Genomic DNA, 17,005 nt, shown 5'->3' on the forward strand with positions numbered 1-17,005 from the left:
AAGGGGCAGCGCGGGTCCAAGGGCGAGTACGGAGGTTCCCAGCGCTCCCGCGCCAAGTTCCTTGTCCGCAGGTCCGGCTATCTTTCCCACCCAGGTCCCGCTGCCCCCTCCGCGCCTCCAGGCCGGACGAGTGGAGGGTTAGGGACACTTCTCCCCGGCAGGAAAAGTCCGCAGTGACCGCCAGCCCTGTGCTGGCACTGACAGGCGAGATAGGATGGGACGCCTCTGCCCGGGGGGCTTCGGAGCCTTCCTGCCTTGTCCCACCTGAAACCAACAGGGTCTGAAAACTTGGGGGCCCCCGAGACTCGGGCGCAGTGCCCGTCGTCCCCCGAGCAAGCTCTATACCCTCAAATCAAAGAGCCAGAACGAAGTTGACGGATCCGGTCCTCGGTGACCCTGACTAGCCCCTCTGGGACAGAGGCCAGATCCCCCGCCTCGGGGGAGGGGACCTGGGGGAAATTTCGGTCCGATACTATGAAGGGGAGAGTGAGTTCAACTCGGGGTTCCGGAGTCTGGGGTTCATTCCCAGCGATGCACGCGCACGGCAGGTTCCGCTAGCCCCCGGCTCCCTCCTCCGCCCGCACCGGGCGCGGCGGGGACGCGCGGCCGCGGAGCTGGGGAGGCGCCGGGACCCGACGGCCGGGGCGCCGGGGCGCCACTGCTCCACGCCTGCGCTGGGCCCCAAACAAAGGAGTCAGCACTGCAAAAGGCTCGAACAGCCCTTGCCCTGAACGCGGGGCCCCTTCGGCGCCAAGGGCGTGGCAGGACGCCGGGTGGTCCCTGCAGGTTCCGCGCGCGGTAGTGTGTGGGGGGCGGTCCTGCAAGGGAAGCCCGCGCTCTGGGGGCGCGCCCCGGTGGCCTAATGGAGAAGGCACTGGCCTCCTAAGCCAGGGATTGTGGGTTCGAGTCCCATCCGGGGTAGGGCAGGTATATTTTGGCGCTCCTGTGCTGGTTTCTGTCGCCAAAGACCGTTATCAGCCCCGACGGAGAGCTGCACCTTCTAGGACTCCCGAGATCAGGGAATGGGTGTTCTTTACACCCGTTTAGACGAGGAGCGAAGGGAGCTGGGGCCACCCGGGGCGGACACGGGGAGGGAGTCCACCGGGGCTAGCTGGGGGGTGAGGGGCGTCTCACAGCGCACCTACTCTCAGCCGGCTATGGTGCTGATAAGGTGGGAGTGAGGGTGGAGCTTTTTCTGAGCCACCACCCCTCAGCCCTGTGATTCTTCCCGGGAAGGGGGTGGGTGGGTTGGTCCTAATCCCTGGACCAACTGCATCTGAGACTCCTTTCCCCCAAACCTCACAACTCCTCGGAGGAGCAGCATTCTTCACTGGCGGCTCTCTTCATCAAGAAGCGTGACAACCAGCCACCTGGGAAAACTTCTTCCACATAAAGGCCTTGCCTGCTATACCAGGACCAGGCTCTGGGCTCCCTCAGCAGGGCTGTGTCCCCAGGATTTGCCGATTGGTGGAGTGCGGCGCAGAGGATGCAGAAATCTCAAAGATGCAGGGTCCTCTGTAGGGCTGGACCCCAGTGGTGGCCAGGAGCAAGCAGGAAAATGATTTGATTTTTAATATTTCAAAAGAAGCATGGAATGGCTCATCCTGGGAGAAATCAGAACATTGGAACTCACAATTATGGTGCGATTAATACGGTTTATTTGAATCAGGTTTGAGGGTGGGGTGGCCTTTGTGTTTTCCTCTCCTCGGGACCAATTCGCCTGAAACCGACCATGGAGCCCATTCATAGAGTGGATCCGAGTACAATCCCCCTCCTCGTGTCAATGTATACCCCAATCCTTCTCCCACACTCCCCAGGACCTCTGCCTGGGCCCCACGCATCTCTGCCCATAGGAGCCCTGGGATGCGGCAGGTTTCCTCACCCCTGGTCCAGGATGATGAGGGGGAACACCCAGATAAGATGTCGTGGGTCTACCTGTCTGAAATCCTCACCCGTTCCTGGCTGCATTGACTAGCTCTGTGCCTGGAAGGGTAGATCCCAGGACCGGCCATGCCTCCGTCAACCTCCGTCAGGGTCTGACTCCCCACCCTCAACTTTTTAACACCTCCAGAAGTCCTCTGATTGGGGGTCGTAGAATCAAGCCCACCTTGGATGTTAGATTTTCAGAGACACCGCTGTTGATGAGTGGACTTCAGGGCTCATCAATCCCCCAATCACGGATGTTGACACCTCAGATTTGGCGCTTCTGTGAACCACTGGGTCCAGTTCCTGTGTATACCTATGTTAGGGAGAGTCTTCTCTTTCCCCCTCCACACCATAAAGACCTTCACAGAAGACCTAGGCCCGAGACACCTGCTCCAGGCCCCTGCCCCTGGTTCATTTTATCCTGAGCAGAGTAAAGTCATTTTGAGAGGATCCGACACAGGAGAGGGTGCACGATTGTTTCCAGGACTTCACCAGCCCCAGTAATGCTATGAAAGAGTTGGGCAGGAGTTTGCGTCCTCCCTGGGGATGGGTGGCACTGCTCTTGGGGGCTCTCAACCCGGTCCTTGTGTCACAGCCAGCAAATAAACAGGAAAAGGAACTCAGGGAGGGGTCAGCTTCTGCCAGTGGCTGATTTTCTTAGTGATTCCCTAGAATTCTGGGCAACAAATGGGCTGAGCATTGGCAGTGCACATCTTTATGTGGGTGCTTGGAACTGAGAACCCCTTCTGAGGTTCAGGAGGATGGGATGGGCTGTGAGTAATGAGCCCAGGAAAAAGACATCAGCCAGTGTGGGGCTCCAAATCCAGACTCTGAGATTCAGAGCCCCATGCCCGGGATTCACCAGTTTGGATCCTGGGTGTGGACATGGCACTGCTTGGCATGCTGTGGCAGGCATCCCACATATAAAGTAGAGGAAAATGGGCACAGATGTTAGCTCAGGGCCAGTCTTCCTCAGCAAAAAGAGGAGGATTGGCAGCAGATATTAGCTCAGGGCTAATCTTCCTCAAAAAAAAAAAAAAACTTTAAATGACCACAAATTCTCTGACACTCTTTCCACTGAAAAGTGGGGTCTGTATCCCTTCCCCTTGAGTCTCCATGGGCTTGCGATTGCTCCTTCCAATAATGTATGTCAGAAGTGACACTGCAGAACCTCCAAGGTTGGGTCAAAGGGGGATGCAGCTTCCATCTTGTTCTGTAGAACATGTAAGTGGGAGTTCCAAGTTGACAGATAAGAAATTCAAATGACCTGAAGCTTCCATGCTGTAAGGAAGGCCAAGTGACATGGAGAGGCCACATGTGGATGTTCCATTCCATAGTCCCAGCTGAGCTCCTCCTTTGATTCATCTCAGTTCATATGACAGACATATGAGTAAAGGAGCCTCTAGAAGCTTCTAGACTTCAAGTCTTCCCAGCCAAGCCCCAAATTTAACAGATACAAGTTATACTTGCTCTTCCCTGTTGAATTCCTGACCCACAGAATCGATGAGTGTAATAAAATGCTGCCTTCTGCAGCTAACTGTGGGAGTGTTACTCAGCAATAATAACTGACAAATGGTAACTATTGAAATAAAAGATGGCAAACATTGAGTAGAAGAATTCTGAAAACTTCTCTTAAATTGTGCACTATTCTGGAATTGTGAATTATGGAAGAAAACAAGGATGCCTTCTATCATATTTCTACTTAACACTTTATTGGAGGTCTTAGTGCAATAAGGCAAGAAAATCAAAAAGTATAGATAAGAATTGGATATAAATAATACTGCCATTATTCACAGATGACATGCTGGAACATGTAGAAAATTCTATAGATTAGAAATAATATGTGAGCTCCACAATGTCACTGAATCCAAGATTAATATGCAAAAACTTACTGTATTTTTACATATCTGCATAAAATAGAAAATTATATTCAAAACGATACAATTTACAATAGCATCAACAACATCAAACACTTAGCAAAAATGCTGATGAAAGATGTGCAAAATCTATCTCAGAAAAATATAAAACACTATGGCGATAAGTTAAAGAAGACCTTCATAAATGGATACATCATGCTCATGGGTTGGAAGATCCAATACTGTAACGACGTCAAATCACCCCAAACTGATCCGCAGAATCCATGCTGCAGAATCCACGCTATCCCAGCCAAAATCCCGATCGCTGCTTCTGTGTAGATTGACAAGCTGATTCTAACACATACGAAAGAGCAGAAAACCAAGAGTAACCAAAACAAATTTGGGAGATTCGCACTTCCGTATCAAGACTTAACCATAAAGCTAAGTTGGTTTGAGCACAAGGGCAGACAGACTATGGAACAAAGTGGTGCGGTGGTAGAACAAATGTGCTCAGATTCGATTTGTGAAAAATCTGCACACAAAGCAGTGGGGGAATGGACGGTCTTTTAAAGACATGGTTCTGAAGCAGAGCCATCCTTAACAGACGGTGAAATTAAGGCCTACATAGCTAAACGTCTCGTCTGGAGCCCAGAGCCTTCGCTGTGGGGGGATGTGATGCCCCCAGCCCCAGCTGCGGGCCATAAAGGGGAAGGGATAGTTTTTTCAATTATGGGCTGGGTCAGCATTGGGATCCAGGACCTCTGTCCCTCACCACAAGAGCCGTGCCTCTGGCCCAGCACGGTCCCTTACTACATGAGCCACATCTGCCATTTAAAATTTTCTAGTAGCACTTCAAAAGAAAGAAGTAAAAAGAAACAGGCAAAATTAATTGTGATATTTTACTTAACCCAATATATCCAAAATATCATTTCAACAAGTAATGAAATATCTTACTTTTCTTGCAACGAGTCTTCAAGATCCGACGTGTATTTTACGTTTAAAGCAGCACATCTCAATCGGAGCAGCCGGAGGAAACAGGTGTCCCGCCGGGGCAGCGCACCCAGAGAGAATCACACCCCTAGACCAACGAGCCCTCCGCGTGGCAACTGTCACCAGCGCTTCCTCCACAACCGTCCCCACCCATCCCGGCGCGCCTCCGGTCACTCCGAAGTGGGCTGAGCTCTCCTCCCAGCCCAGCCTTGGGCAGAGCGCTGGGGTCTCAGCAGGGAGACCTCGGGGACCCGGGGCGGCAGGGGCAGAGGGGTTCGCTGATCCGGGACCAACGCGGAGGGGCGTCCAAGGGCCCCCCGGGACCCACGCAGCCCCTGCCTCTCGCCCCCAGGCCCAAGGTCCGAGCCCGCCCAGACCTGTGCGGTCAGGCCCCGGGGCTGGGGAGGAGAGGGAGGGCGCGAGGCCGGGTCAGTGCCGGGCGTTGCTGGTCCCTTGCAGCAGAGGAGCACGGCCAGATGGGGCTCCAGGCATGGCGCTCGACGCTCGCATCTAAAATAATGGAAAACAGGTGTCTGAGAGCTGGGCTCGTCCGGGATTTGAACCCGGGACCTCTCGCACCCGAAGCGAGAATCATACCCCTAGACCAACGAGCCTCCCGCACGGGGGTTGTCATTAACGCTTCCTCCACAACTGTCCCTACCCATCCCCGTGCGACTGGAGTCATTCCGAAGTGGGCTGAGCTCTCCTCCCAGTCTGGCCCTGGGCAGAGCGCTGGGGTCGAAGTGAGGAGACCCCGGGGACACAGGGTGGCAAGGGCAGAGCAGTGCATTCCCAGGAAGAAGGGTCTGCTGAGCTGGGACCATTCCTGAGCTGGGGAAGGATTCCTGCTCCAGGGGAGTGGGGAGCAGAAATGTGGAGGGGGGATGAGGGCTTGGAAAAGCTGGAAGGCACTTTGGAGGAAGAGCACTTGCTCTCCAGGGGAACCCGAGGCCTCAGGCTGTGACGGCTGTGGGCGCTGTGGGTTGTGGCTGGGGAGCAGGCAGGAGCAGGGGACTAGCATTGACTAGGTCCTGGTCCCCTTAGACGGGACCTGCACGCTCAAATCTCTTGAGAATAAGGAGAAGGGGAAGAAGGAGGAGGTGACAGTTCCATTTTAGGTGTCGGTCTTGTCACGGGAAAAGGAAGCGCCCTTAGAGGACTCGGGTTCTCTCTGTTGATCCCCAAAGCGAGGTGGGTTGGGCAGCGACCCCCTCGGGAGCCTTCTGAGGTTCTGAGCAAAAGTGTCCATGGAAAAGGCAAGGCAGAGCAGGTAAACAGTTTAGGACTGGCTAGTTGAATAATTCAGTGGGCTTTGGGGCTTAGGGGCTGTGTCTAGTGGTCTGGTTCCAGGCCCTGGGTGGTTTAGGGCAGGGCAATATTGACCTGGTGTATGAGTCAGATAAGGAGGTCGGTGGGGATTGGTTGGTTTGCATATGAAAGGCATGTTAGCAGGCAAATTGTTTACTGTCTCTAGGATTTAGCTAGCCCTGGGAAGGGCAGTCCCCCCCACTCCCCCACCCCCAGCCAGCAAAGCCCTCCAAGATGTCAAACCATTGTAAAATACAGCAAATAAAAACTGTGATTAATACACGTGTGAATTGCATCATGTTTTTCCAAATATTTATGAAGATCATGTGACTTTTCTTTTCTATTCCATTAACATGAAAAGTTACTTTGACAAATTTTCTTAAACATAAAACCAACCTTGCATTCCTGGAATAAATCCAGCTCCAAAGACAATCATGCAATGGAAGTGATGGCCCTTTCTCCCTAACCCCCTCTTTGGGAAATGTTCTGTTTGGCTAATATGAGACAGAAGAGGGGGCACCAACCCCCAAGTCACCCCTGGTTCTGCAACCCTCAGAGGCCAAGGACATAAGTGACCCCCACTTCCCTTCCCAAAGTACCCATGTGACACAGGGTCATGCTTGAAAGGCCCCATGAGCCAGCATCCTCTGGGTGGGTGGGGTACAAACTCTGACCAGAGACTGAAGAAACGATGCCTCTCCATCAGGACCTGCAGTTGGTGCAGTGCCTGGAACCAGGTGTCCCGGCCTCTGATCTGATTTCCTCTATCTCATCACCTCCACCCCTGTCACTTCTGGGGAATGTACCCAAAGCCACTCTAAAGCCTCTGAGATCTAGGTTTGAATCCTGCTCCAAGGACATACCTTGGCTGGCTACGGCTCCATCAGGCATTTTGGAGGGACTGGGGTGTCACCTGGGAGGCTGTACTCTCAGACCTGGAAACATCCCAGCTCTCCACAGCCCAGTGCCGTAGCAAGGGCCTTTGCCCAAACACGGAGGCGGTAATGACTGAGCCCTGTTTTGACTTCTACAGCCCTGATTTTCTGCAAGAACAGAGGGTCAAGGGCCTAGTGCTCTGCCCCCTGAGTTGGCTGGGAACTGTGGAGTATATTGAGTTCTCGCCATGATCCACGATCTCAGCTGAACTGGGCCCTTCTTTCTTCACTGAACTTCCCAGCTGCCCTTGAACCTCTTCACCCCTCCAGCCCTGGGAATGGGTCTCCTGGGGGAGGGGAAGAAGTTCTGAGCTAGGGCTAAAGGAAGAGGGTCAGAGTTTCTTCTCTCAGTCCAGAAATGAGCAGAGAGACCCTCCTGGGAGAGAAAACTCCTGTTCCCTTCCCCAGTGGACTCTGAGCATGAGGGCTGGTATGTCTGCCATGCCCCCATTGCCACCGCTGACCCCTCCCTCCACCCATCCCTGCCACCTGGTGTCTTGGAAAACCCAGAAAACCAGAGCCTTGCCCTGCGTCCCAGCTGGGAAAGACTGTGTTGGGAGGAAGGTCCTGCTGGAAGGCTCTCCTTGGTCTTTGACTGTCAGTGGAGGCAATCTTTGGATGATGGAATTCCCTGCTCTTGTGAGGGAATTGGGGAGAGGGGGGAATTGCACCCCTTGGGTCTCTAGTGAACTCAGAAGCCCAGGATCAGGAGGCAGGGGGACCTCGCTCCTTTTTATTTAGTTTACGACTACACTCCCCACCCCAGGGAGCCCCAAGGAGTTAGGTCAAAGGCTTATGTCCACCGCAAGGAGCCTGACAACTGGGCAGCCCTAGTCTCCCCCAAATAGTTAAGAAACATGCGCATCCATTGGGGGTAGGAAGGCATCTGAGTATGCTGTGTGAGATTACTCAACCGCACGAGGGACTCCCCAGAGGGATGTTAGCCCTGCTCAGGCATCCTTGACAATAGGAAACACGCTAAAATCCCAAAATGCAAATGCAACTCATGTCCATGGGGACTGGGCTCTTCCTTGAGCAACCTGCCCTTACTCCCCGTCACCCTGTGAGAGCCGCCCCCGCCACCCAGTCTTCTCAAGGCTGGATGGTTTTGTCCTTCCTTTACCAAAGTACCAGCATTCCCCGCAGCTCCACGGTTGTCTGTAACCCTAACTCAGAGAGCAGCAGGATCAAGGTCCTGGAATTTGGTCGATGGGTCCCCTCATGGGGTTGGACCCTGAAATTCCAGCTGTGTTTGGACTCGGTGAGTGCTTGTCTTGGTGAGGACCAGAGCACCAGCTGAATCCTTTGACAAAAGCCACGCCCAACGTGGGGCTCGAACCCACGACCCTGAGATTAAGAGTCTCATGCTCTACCGACTGAGCTAGCCGGGCAGCTTTCCCGTGATATCCCTCAAGGGCAAAGTGAGGCACCCTAGGACAGGAAGAAAACCGCCCCAAGGCCAGCGCTGTCTGCAGCACGCCTTCTGCCTTCCTCCTGGAAACTGCCCAGGAGCCTCAGGATTGGAAGCTGCAAGAGAGCAGGACGCCTGGCCCGAAATTCAGAGAAGTGGGCAGGGAAGGAGGCACGCAGACGCAGACGGAGGCCCAGGGGCGCGGCCGCGCTGGGAGGCCCGGGTCTGCTGGCACCGAGCCCACGAAGCCCCACACTCGCGTCCACGGGGCCGGACGCAGGAGGCTGCAGGTTAAACCGCTTTCTTCCCCCAGCTCTGGGGTGGAACCGAAGCTGCCCCAAACCATGCCTCCCTCCCGGGAGATGGGAAGCCTCTTGCAGACCAGAGAGCAGGGTCACAGGGGTCATGGTCACTAGAGATAGGTGGCACGAGGCGTCCTTCTCTATAGCGGCTCCTAGGAGACTGGTAATCCAGGCCTACGAGAGCTCCTGGGTCCAAATCCCAGATGAGTGTCACCTGCAAACTCTCAACGTCTCCTCCTCCTGCGTCCGGCCTCGAATACCCTCCACCCTACCCCACCCAACTCCCTGCTCTAGGGCTGGCAGCGTGGCATGAATGGGGAAGACCCAGCACCCCGGGGGTGGGGCGCAGGGTCGCACCTTCGTCCTTTCCAGTCGGCTTCTGGAACCTTCGCCCGTCCATGAGGGAGGACAAGCATGGCGCCCCGAGGCCCCGAGCGTCTGTCCAGCCCAGGGATGTCTCTGCGGGGGAAGGGCTGTCGACAGTGCCGGGACAAGGAAAGGAATTTCATGGGATCCAGAGCCGCGCGGGGGCTTTGGGGACCGCGCCCAAGGGAGGGCGGGCATGGGCGACGATAGGAGACCCTGGGTCTGCCCCGACTCCGGCTTGACCCTAGGCGCTTGGCCGGGGCTGGCCAGTTGGTTGGGCTGAACGCCTTATTCTTGGGTTTGGGTCTCAACAGGGAACCCCCACGCGGTCCTGGAGCCGCACACAGCTCCGCGGCAGCCCAAGTCCCTGCGCCTCAGCCTGGGCCGGAGGATCGACCCCTGAACTCAGAGACCCGCAGTGTGGAACCTCACCCCTCTCCGGAAACTGAGCAGAATCCTCCCGCCACATGCCCCTCCCCTCGGGCGGGCATCTGGGACACTGCCCCGGCTGAGCACGGGGGGAGCAAGTGGACGGAATGAAGGACAGAGGGTAAAGCAGCGCTGGCTCGTTGGTCTAGGGGTATGATTCTCGCTTTGGGTGCGAGAGGTCCCGGGTTCAAATCCCGGACGAGCCCCGCTGCTTCAGCCATTTTTCCTTCTCAGGATGGTCAGGTTGTCCCAACCCAAGGGGACCCAGGGCCAGGAAGGGGCCTGGACCTGTCATTCTAGGGCCCAGCCCAACACATGACAGCGACTGCAAGATCTTCTGGTGCTTGGGTTTGGCCTGGGCCTGCCCTCACCTCTGCTTAGCCAAATGTCCCCATGCATGAGGTAGAGCAAGGAGAGATGGGTGTTTCCCTGGACGCAGGTCCCAGTGTTCTAGGGCGGGGGGAAGTGGAAGGGCCCCCAGCACCGGGGGCACCCCAGAAAAGTGGTCTTCAAACAAGATGAAGAGAAGAGTTGGCATCCCAGATCCCAGAGATGAGGGGTCACCCCTGCCTGTCTCACCCACAGAGGGGAATCCAGACTGTGCCTCAAGTGAGGGAGAGCAGAAGTGGGAATCACCAAGGACCACCGGCTGAAGGGACTCTTTTGGCCTCAGGATGTTTTGCTTGCTTTAGATGTGAGAGGTCCCAAATTCAATCCTGAGAGGCCTCCTTTGCTGAAGTGGCAGTGTGGGGCCTGGCTGTGATGTCTTTGCGGACCAAGAGGGAGGGACGCCTCCGGCAGGCCTGAGGTCTTGAGCCCTCAGTGTTGGGGATAGCTAAGAGCTTGGGCTTGGCTTGCTGGGTCACGGTGTCACTCAGACAGACAGGGCCTCAGGGTGGGACTGGGCTCAGGGTGCAGCCACCTCTGGAACAATCACCCCCAAACCCCTGCCAAGGAGTCACCAGCATGAGCACCCTCTGATGCCAGCTGCTTCTGTTCCTAAAGCACATGACTCTTATACTCAGGGCAACGCTTTTGACCTAGTTCTATGGTCCCCAAACTGTGTGTGGAGGCACTTTACAATATTTTTAAATTTCCAGGGACATTTTCAAGTATTGAGGGAAACAGCAATACTCAACATCCGGCAGACGCCATAGCTCAAGGCAGTTCAGTTTCAACTTTTCATGATGCTATATTTGTGCTAAGCTGGGTTTTCAGCGGTTTCTGTGATAAAGAGCAAACACTGCAGGAAAATGGATGTGGAACAGGAAGTGGCAGTAGCAGGATCCAGTCTGATTCCAAGGTTGGAGAAGCTGGATGGGGCCCATCAAGTGCACGTATCTGATTAGAAAATATTTATTTTCACTTAAAAGGAATATAAAGGATTATTTTTTTCAAAAAGGTACTGTACTGGGTTGAATGGTGTCCTCCTAACACTTATGGCTACCAGAACCTCAGCAGGTGGGGTCTTTGCACATATAGTCAGTTAAGGTGTGATCCTACTGGAGTATGTGGGCCCTAACCCAATGACAGGTGTCTTTATAAAAAGACCACGTGAAGCGCAGAGGCTCACGGAGGGCAGAAGGCCGTGTGATAACAGAGGCAGAGACTGCGATGGAGGGTCTATGAGCCAAGGCGGCCAGGAGCCACCAGCAGCCGGAAGAAGCAAGGATGCCTTCTTCCCTAGATGCTATAAAGAGTGTAGAAAAAGCGGCTGGCTGGGACCTCGACTTTGGACTTCTGGCCTCCAGAACTGTGAGAGAAATACATTTCTGTTGTTTTAAATCTCCCAGATTGTGGTAATTGGCTATGGCCACCACAGGAAACCATTACAGGCACCGAGTTGGTAAGACTTTTTTTTCCCCCAAAGCTACTAAGGTGTTCGGACCTAACTACCCTGTGAATTGAACTGTTCTTTCTTTTACCCTAAGAACACCAGGAAAAATTGCTGAGACTACGGGTGCCCTGAAGGGAGAAATCTGGGGAACATCTGGCCTGAGTCCCAGCCATAGTCCCGGGACCTGGAGTTGGAAGGGTCCAGAGGAGGGGCAGGGACAGCTGCTCTGGCATTTCTCTGAGCCTCAGTTCCCACCAAAAAAGAAAAACAATCTGGTCCTACTAAACATTGAACCTGGCCTTTTAACAACCTCAACTGTTGAAGGAAAACAGAAGACAATCAGCCGATGGAAACCATAGACCCTCCACCTCCCTTTCCCCCAACTGGGAAATGAAATGTCGGAGTCCGTTTCCCTTTTAGCGGGGAGAGTGGAGCAAGGCTGAAAGGCCACTGACTTCCGGATGGGGGTAGGAGAGGGAAATTCTGACAGTCCCTTCTCAGGCACTGCGGTGGGCTTGCGTCGCAGCCTCCCTCTGGGGCTCCCCTTGCCTCTGTCCCAGCTCCGCTTGGGACCTGGAGAGTCGCCCCCATCAATCCCCTTGACACACACACAGTCCTGGGGGTGTGCGCCATGGAGTTCCCGGAGCTCTGGGTGTGAATTTTGTTCCCCAGTCAAACGTAACCGTGCAGGGTGTTCTCGGTTTACTCAGTTTAAGCTGCTGGGCGCCTTCTTGGGCTGAGTATTCAAAGGGTGGTTGGCGGGCGTGAATATTGAAATTGCTTGGCTCAAGGTGGAGAGTGACGTCTGCGTCCCGAGTCCGTTTGAAGCTTCAGGGAACCATAACGCTACGCAGAAGTCTCACTCCAAGCATCTACGACTGGCCTATATCATTAAAAGCCTGTGGAAATGGTTAATTTACGAAATATTTCGTTTCTGTTGTGTCGCTGTACGGCCTCTTTATCAGTCAAAACTATGCGCCCAACGTGGGGCTCGAACCCACGACCCTGAGATTAAGAGTCTCATGCTCTACCGACTGAGCTAGCCGGGCGCAGGCATCTGTGGCACTCACCACCCTGCCGCTCAGAGTCAGAAAGGCAGGTGCTGCAAAAACCAGTCAAGGTGCCTCCCGCCAGGGGTGAGCCACGCAAAAGAGGCGTGGCTGTCCCCAGGGTCTGCCCTCTGGGCTTTCAGGCAGCCAGGCGCAGTCGCAGCTCCGGACTCTGGACCCCCTGGACCGGCGACTCCTCGTTCTCAGCTGTTTGTTGGCGGAAGGAATCCTTTAACCTCGGGGTTAAAGTGGAATTTGTGGGCTGGGGCCATTAGCCACAGCCCTGGGTTGGAGCCTCTCAGGGTGGTCCTTGTGGGGTGCGGGTGGCAAGGAACAACTCCTCTCCAGGGCCCAAGCACAGCTCAGAGGAGCCTGTGTCCACGCCCCCTCTGATAGTCTAACCCCAAATCCTTGCTCGATATTGGGCTGGCCTGTTTATGGCTCCACTTCATTTAAAATGACCCAAAGAATCAGCCCCCTCCCGCTCCCCTCTGACCTATGTGCAGGGTGAGCAGAGAGGCCCTTGAAGCCCCAAGTGAGGAGGGCTTGCGGGTCATTTTTCTTTGTCCCAGGCAAGGGTCCTTGCACCTGTGAATCCACGGAGCCACAGCTTTACTCACTATGGCCAACGTCTTGGGAATATCTTGGAAAAATCCGAACGTGGTCCTGGGTCCCTGCCCAAGATGGCTTGGCTGTCCAGAAGTTCCCTGGGGGGAGGGGCTCATTGTTCACCATTCATGCTCAGCCAGCGGAATGACCCCGGGTGGATCCCCCCCCTGGGGTTTGGGGGTGAAGAGGGACTTCCTTTAGCTGTTTCTGACCTCCCTCTGCTTCCCCCGAAAGACTCACACTCTAGAAAAGCTGCCACTACTGAAAAGTCAGAAGGGCTAGGCAGAAAGGGAAGTTTGGGACAGGCCAGGGACCCCAATCCCCCCCCCCCCAAAGATGACAGCCCCAGCCTTAGCAAAGTAACCTGATCCCTGGGGGTCTGTAGGAGGCTCTAAGCTGTGCCACTGCCCAAAGCTGAAGCTTATTTGCCCCAAGCCCCTGACAACAGAAACCTTCTCGAAGACTCTAAATGCGATCCCTGCACCCAGTGTAGCCAGGGCCCACAATCCCTGGCTCAAAGGGCCAGTGAGACCCCATTAGGTTACTGGGCCTTCCCCCTCATCCAAGGCTGTCAGCTTCTCTTCCTTCTGCCCTCAGGCCTCGCAGCAACCCCCCTACAGCCACCCTTGTCAACCCCACTCACTCTGCCCTCTCCCCCACGTCCCCCTCCTCACTTCTCTCCTGTGCCAGGACTTGAACCAGCCTCCCTGCCTCAGCCCGACACTCCTCCTGACAAGTCTGCGCCTCTCCATGCTTGAAGACCACAGCCTCTCTCCCTGCAGGACGGGTCCCCCCAGATCTGCTCCCTGCGGAGTTCCCAACACAGCACTTACCTGGCTGAGAATGGGGAGGGGGCGAGTTTGTGGGATGAATGGAGAATGGAGCCAGAAGGCATGGGGTGCAGAAGGTCATCAAGGCAGCAGGGTCAAGAGGGACAGGAGAGTGTGGTTGGTCCATTGGCCTCCTTCTCATCTCAGGTATGAGAAAGCCCAGGGGAGTCTAGACTTGAACTCTTCCGAACATTTTCGGGCGTGGGCTGGGATGTACAGGGAGGAGCGGGGTGGGGACCCTCTGCAGAGCTCTGGGGAGGACAGAGCCTCCAGGGCTGGAAGAGTTTGGGGGCTGTGGACGGTGGCACCAGCTCAGGGGTGGAGGCTCCTGAGGGAGAGCCCGGAAAAGGCCCAGACCACACTGGTTGGTCCACTGGGGTGACCGGTGTGCCCGATCTCCAAGCCTCAGGAGACCCACACTTCTCCGAAACCAAATTCGCTGCCGGGTGGAGCAGAGTGCAGCTGTGCCGTGCTTGGGACGGAGGAATCCGGGAACCGCGGCCCCAGCTCCGCCCCAGCCTTGGGCGATGGAGAGAGGAAAGGACCCGCAAGTTCCTCTGCCCTGGAGGCGTCGGGAAAGGCCAGCCGAGCTTAGGACCAGAGGAGGCAGAACGGAGTCCTGCACCCTTAGAATTGCAGTCTCCAAGACCTAGCACGACAGGGTCGGCGACATTGAACCACCTCTCCTCCAGGGCTGAGAACTGAACAACCCGAATCTCCTGTGGGGCCGCTCCGAAGCGAGGACAGCGGGCGCTGTGGCGGGACTGGGAAATGGGCATGAAGATAACCAGGAAGGAACAGGCACATCTCAAAAGCGGGGATGGCTCGTTGGTCTAGGGGTATGATTCTCGCTTAGGGTGCGAGAGGTCCCGGGTTCAAATCCCGGACGAGCCCTAAAAGTCCGTTTTTCTTCTCCCAAACCCAGCCCAGGGCCTCCCGCGGAAACGAAATCTGGCTCTGCTCTACCGTCGCCCAGCCAGCCCGCTAGCCCGACTGGAAAGGCCAGAGATCCTAAATCTCTGAGTCCTGAGCTTGAGTTCCACATTGAGTACCTTAGCGGGCCTGCAGAGAAAGAGATCACCACGTGCACCCAGGCCACACAGACGCCGGAGGCCGCAGCCTCAGCCCAGGACCTCTCGCCCTCCGCCCACCCTCTGCAGTTCCTACACTCCTAAGTGGTTCCCCGCCTGGCCTCCAGGGGGAGCGCCGAGCCCGAGCTGCTGGGCTGGGAAGCCCGGGTCCTCCCTGAGCAGGAGCAGCAGGAGGGCAGCGGCCTTGGTCCAGAGAGCCCCCAACTATGTTCTGGGTGAGCCAGGCTCTGGCCGCCGGCCTGCACTGCCAGTTTTGTTAATGGCCAGTGCGGGGCCAGGGAGCCTCCTGGGACCCCCTTCCCACCTGGCAAAAAGGGAGAGCAGGGCAGCTGGGTAGGGCCTACCCTGAGCGTGCACCTCACGAAATGGACCCCTTAACTTTGGCCCCGGTTTCTCCCCCCTTCCCCTTTCCCTTCCTGGGATCTAAACAGAAACTTCAGGGCCAGTTCAGCTTGTGGCCAGTGCCCAGCAGCAGAGCCCAGATGCTCTGCATTCCTCCAACGTCTAATGGTGGTCATTGAATTGCCCCAACCTTCTCTTTGTCCACATGGGGAGCAGTAAGACGCGCCCCTCTTCCCCTCAGCCGGGGTGTGTCACTGGAGGCCTAGTGGGGAGCATGAACTCCCATCCCTGCCCAGCAGTGAGGAGGCCCCTCCTGGTGTGAACTACCCCGACCAGATAACATGGTGACACCCTCTTTCCCCATCCAGGGGGCACCTTGTCTGAGGACGCTGCTAAAGCAGATTTAAGTAAGCTCTGGAGTCCCATAATACAATATTGAAAATATCCAAGATGCAATTGAAAATTACTGGTCAAACTAAGGACCAGGAAAGTTTCAACGTGAAGGAGAAAAGACAATCGAGAGAGGCAGACACAGATGTTGGGGCCATCAGACGAGGAGGGTAAAGCAGCCATCCTAAAAATGCTTCAAGGAGTAATTACAAACCACCTGAAACAAATTTAAAAATGGACAATCTCAAAGAAATAGAAGATATAAAGACTAACCAAATAGAAAACTTAGAACCAAAAAATACAATAATTGAAATAAAAAGCTTAATGGATGGGCAACAGCAGAATGGACAAGACAGAAGAAAGAATCAATGAACTTGAAGATAGAAATTACCCAATCTGAGGAACAGAGGAAATACATACACACGAAAAAAGCAAAGCCCCCCCAAACCCCAGAGCCTCAGGGATCTGTGGGACTTTAACAAAATATCTAATGTTGGAGTCATTGGAGACCCAAGAGAGGAGAAAGGTGGGGCTTTATAAATAGTACTAGAAGAAATAGTAGCTGAAATTTGCCCGTGTGTTTTTTAAAAATAGACTTTTTTTTTTTAGAGCAGTTTTAGGTTCACAGCAAAATTAAGCAGAAATACAGAGCTCTCATAAACCTCTGCCCCATACACTCATAGCTTCCCCCATTCCAGTGGATTTCTAAAACCTATCTCCCTCTAATTTTTCTGACATATTTTAAAGCACATATAATATCGATTCACTCACAAAAACTTTTTACTTTTTTCAAATATCTCTACAAATAAAGTTTATTTTTAAAAAATACCCACAACGCCATGCACACATCCAATAACATTCGCTATGACACCTTAATATTCGCTCATCTCCAGTCCCACTGCAGGTTCCTGGCTGCCTCACAACCTCCTCTCTACACCTGGTTGGCTGCGTTCAGGATGCAGGCCAGGTCTGCACATCGCAGCTGTTGGAGTCTGAAATCTCCGTGGCTCCTCAGCAGATTCTCCCAGGCGCCCCGGCTCCAGAGTTTGGGGTAGGGGAGGAACAGAGAACCACTGTCCATTGTTATTTCGAGATCTCCCAGCTCTAGAGAGCCAGGCCAGGATGGGGCGCGGCGGGGGACGCCCCAGCCCAAACTCACCCAAGTCGCATGCCCGCCGTGCAAGGACCGCCCCGCTCCCTGCAGGGACGCCTTAGCTCCCGACCCTGAATCCCGGGAGACTGGATGCGGAAGCAGAGGCCGAGAGGCAGGGGTCGCGGGGGGCGTCCCGGAGTCTCCAACCCCCGCTGCCATCCGCGGCTGGGTGGCAGGTTCC

At 55.0% G+C, this 17,005-nt stretch overlaps 6 non-coding genes across 6 annotated transcripts; 3 read left to right on the forward strand and 3 right to left on the reverse strand.

The window, feature by feature from the left end:
- The first annotated feature begins 848 nt into the window (after positions 1–848).
- TRNAR-CCU (transfer RNA arginine (anticodon CCU)) lies at positions 849–921 on the forward strand. Its single transcript has one exon. It is a non-coding gene; the product is annotated as a tRNA-Arg (tRNA).
- Positions 922–5,314: 4,393 nt separating this feature from the next.
- TRNAP-CGG (transfer RNA proline (anticodon CGG)) lies at positions 5,315–5,386 on the reverse strand. The gene has a single exon. It is a non-coding gene; the product is annotated as a tRNA-Pro (tRNA).
- Positions 5,387–8,333: 2,947 nt separating this feature from the next.
- TRNAK-CUU (transfer RNA lysine (anticodon CUU)) lies at positions 8,334–8,406 on the reverse strand. The gene has a single exon. It is a non-coding gene; the product is annotated as a tRNA-Lys (tRNA).
- A 1,251-nt stretch (positions 8,407–9,657) lies between these two features.
- TRNAP-UGG (transfer RNA proline (anticodon UGG)) lies at positions 9,658–9,729 on the forward strand. Its single transcript has one exon. It is a non-coding gene; the product is annotated as a tRNA-Pro (tRNA).
- Positions 9,730–12,336: 2,607 nt separating this feature from the next.
- On the reverse strand, positions 12,337–12,409 carry TRNAK-CUU (transfer RNA lysine (anticodon CUU)). Its single transcript has one exon. It is a non-coding gene; the product is annotated as a tRNA-Lys (tRNA).
- A 2,261-nt stretch (positions 12,410–14,670) lies between these two features.
- On the forward strand, positions 14,671–14,742 carry TRNAP-AGG (transfer RNA proline (anticodon AGG)). Its single transcript has one exon. It is a non-coding gene; the product is annotated as a tRNA-Pro (tRNA).
- Positions 14,743–17,005: the final 2,263 nt, after the last annotated feature.

This window comes from Equus caballus, chromosome 13 (genome assembly GCF_041296265.1).
Source record: "Equus caballus isolate H_3958 breed thoroughbred chromosome 13, TB-T2T, whole genome shotgun sequence".
In the NCBI taxonomy this organism is placed as follows: domain Eukaryota; kingdom Metazoa; phylum Chordata; class Mammalia; order Perissodactyla; family Equidae; genus Equus; species Equus caballus.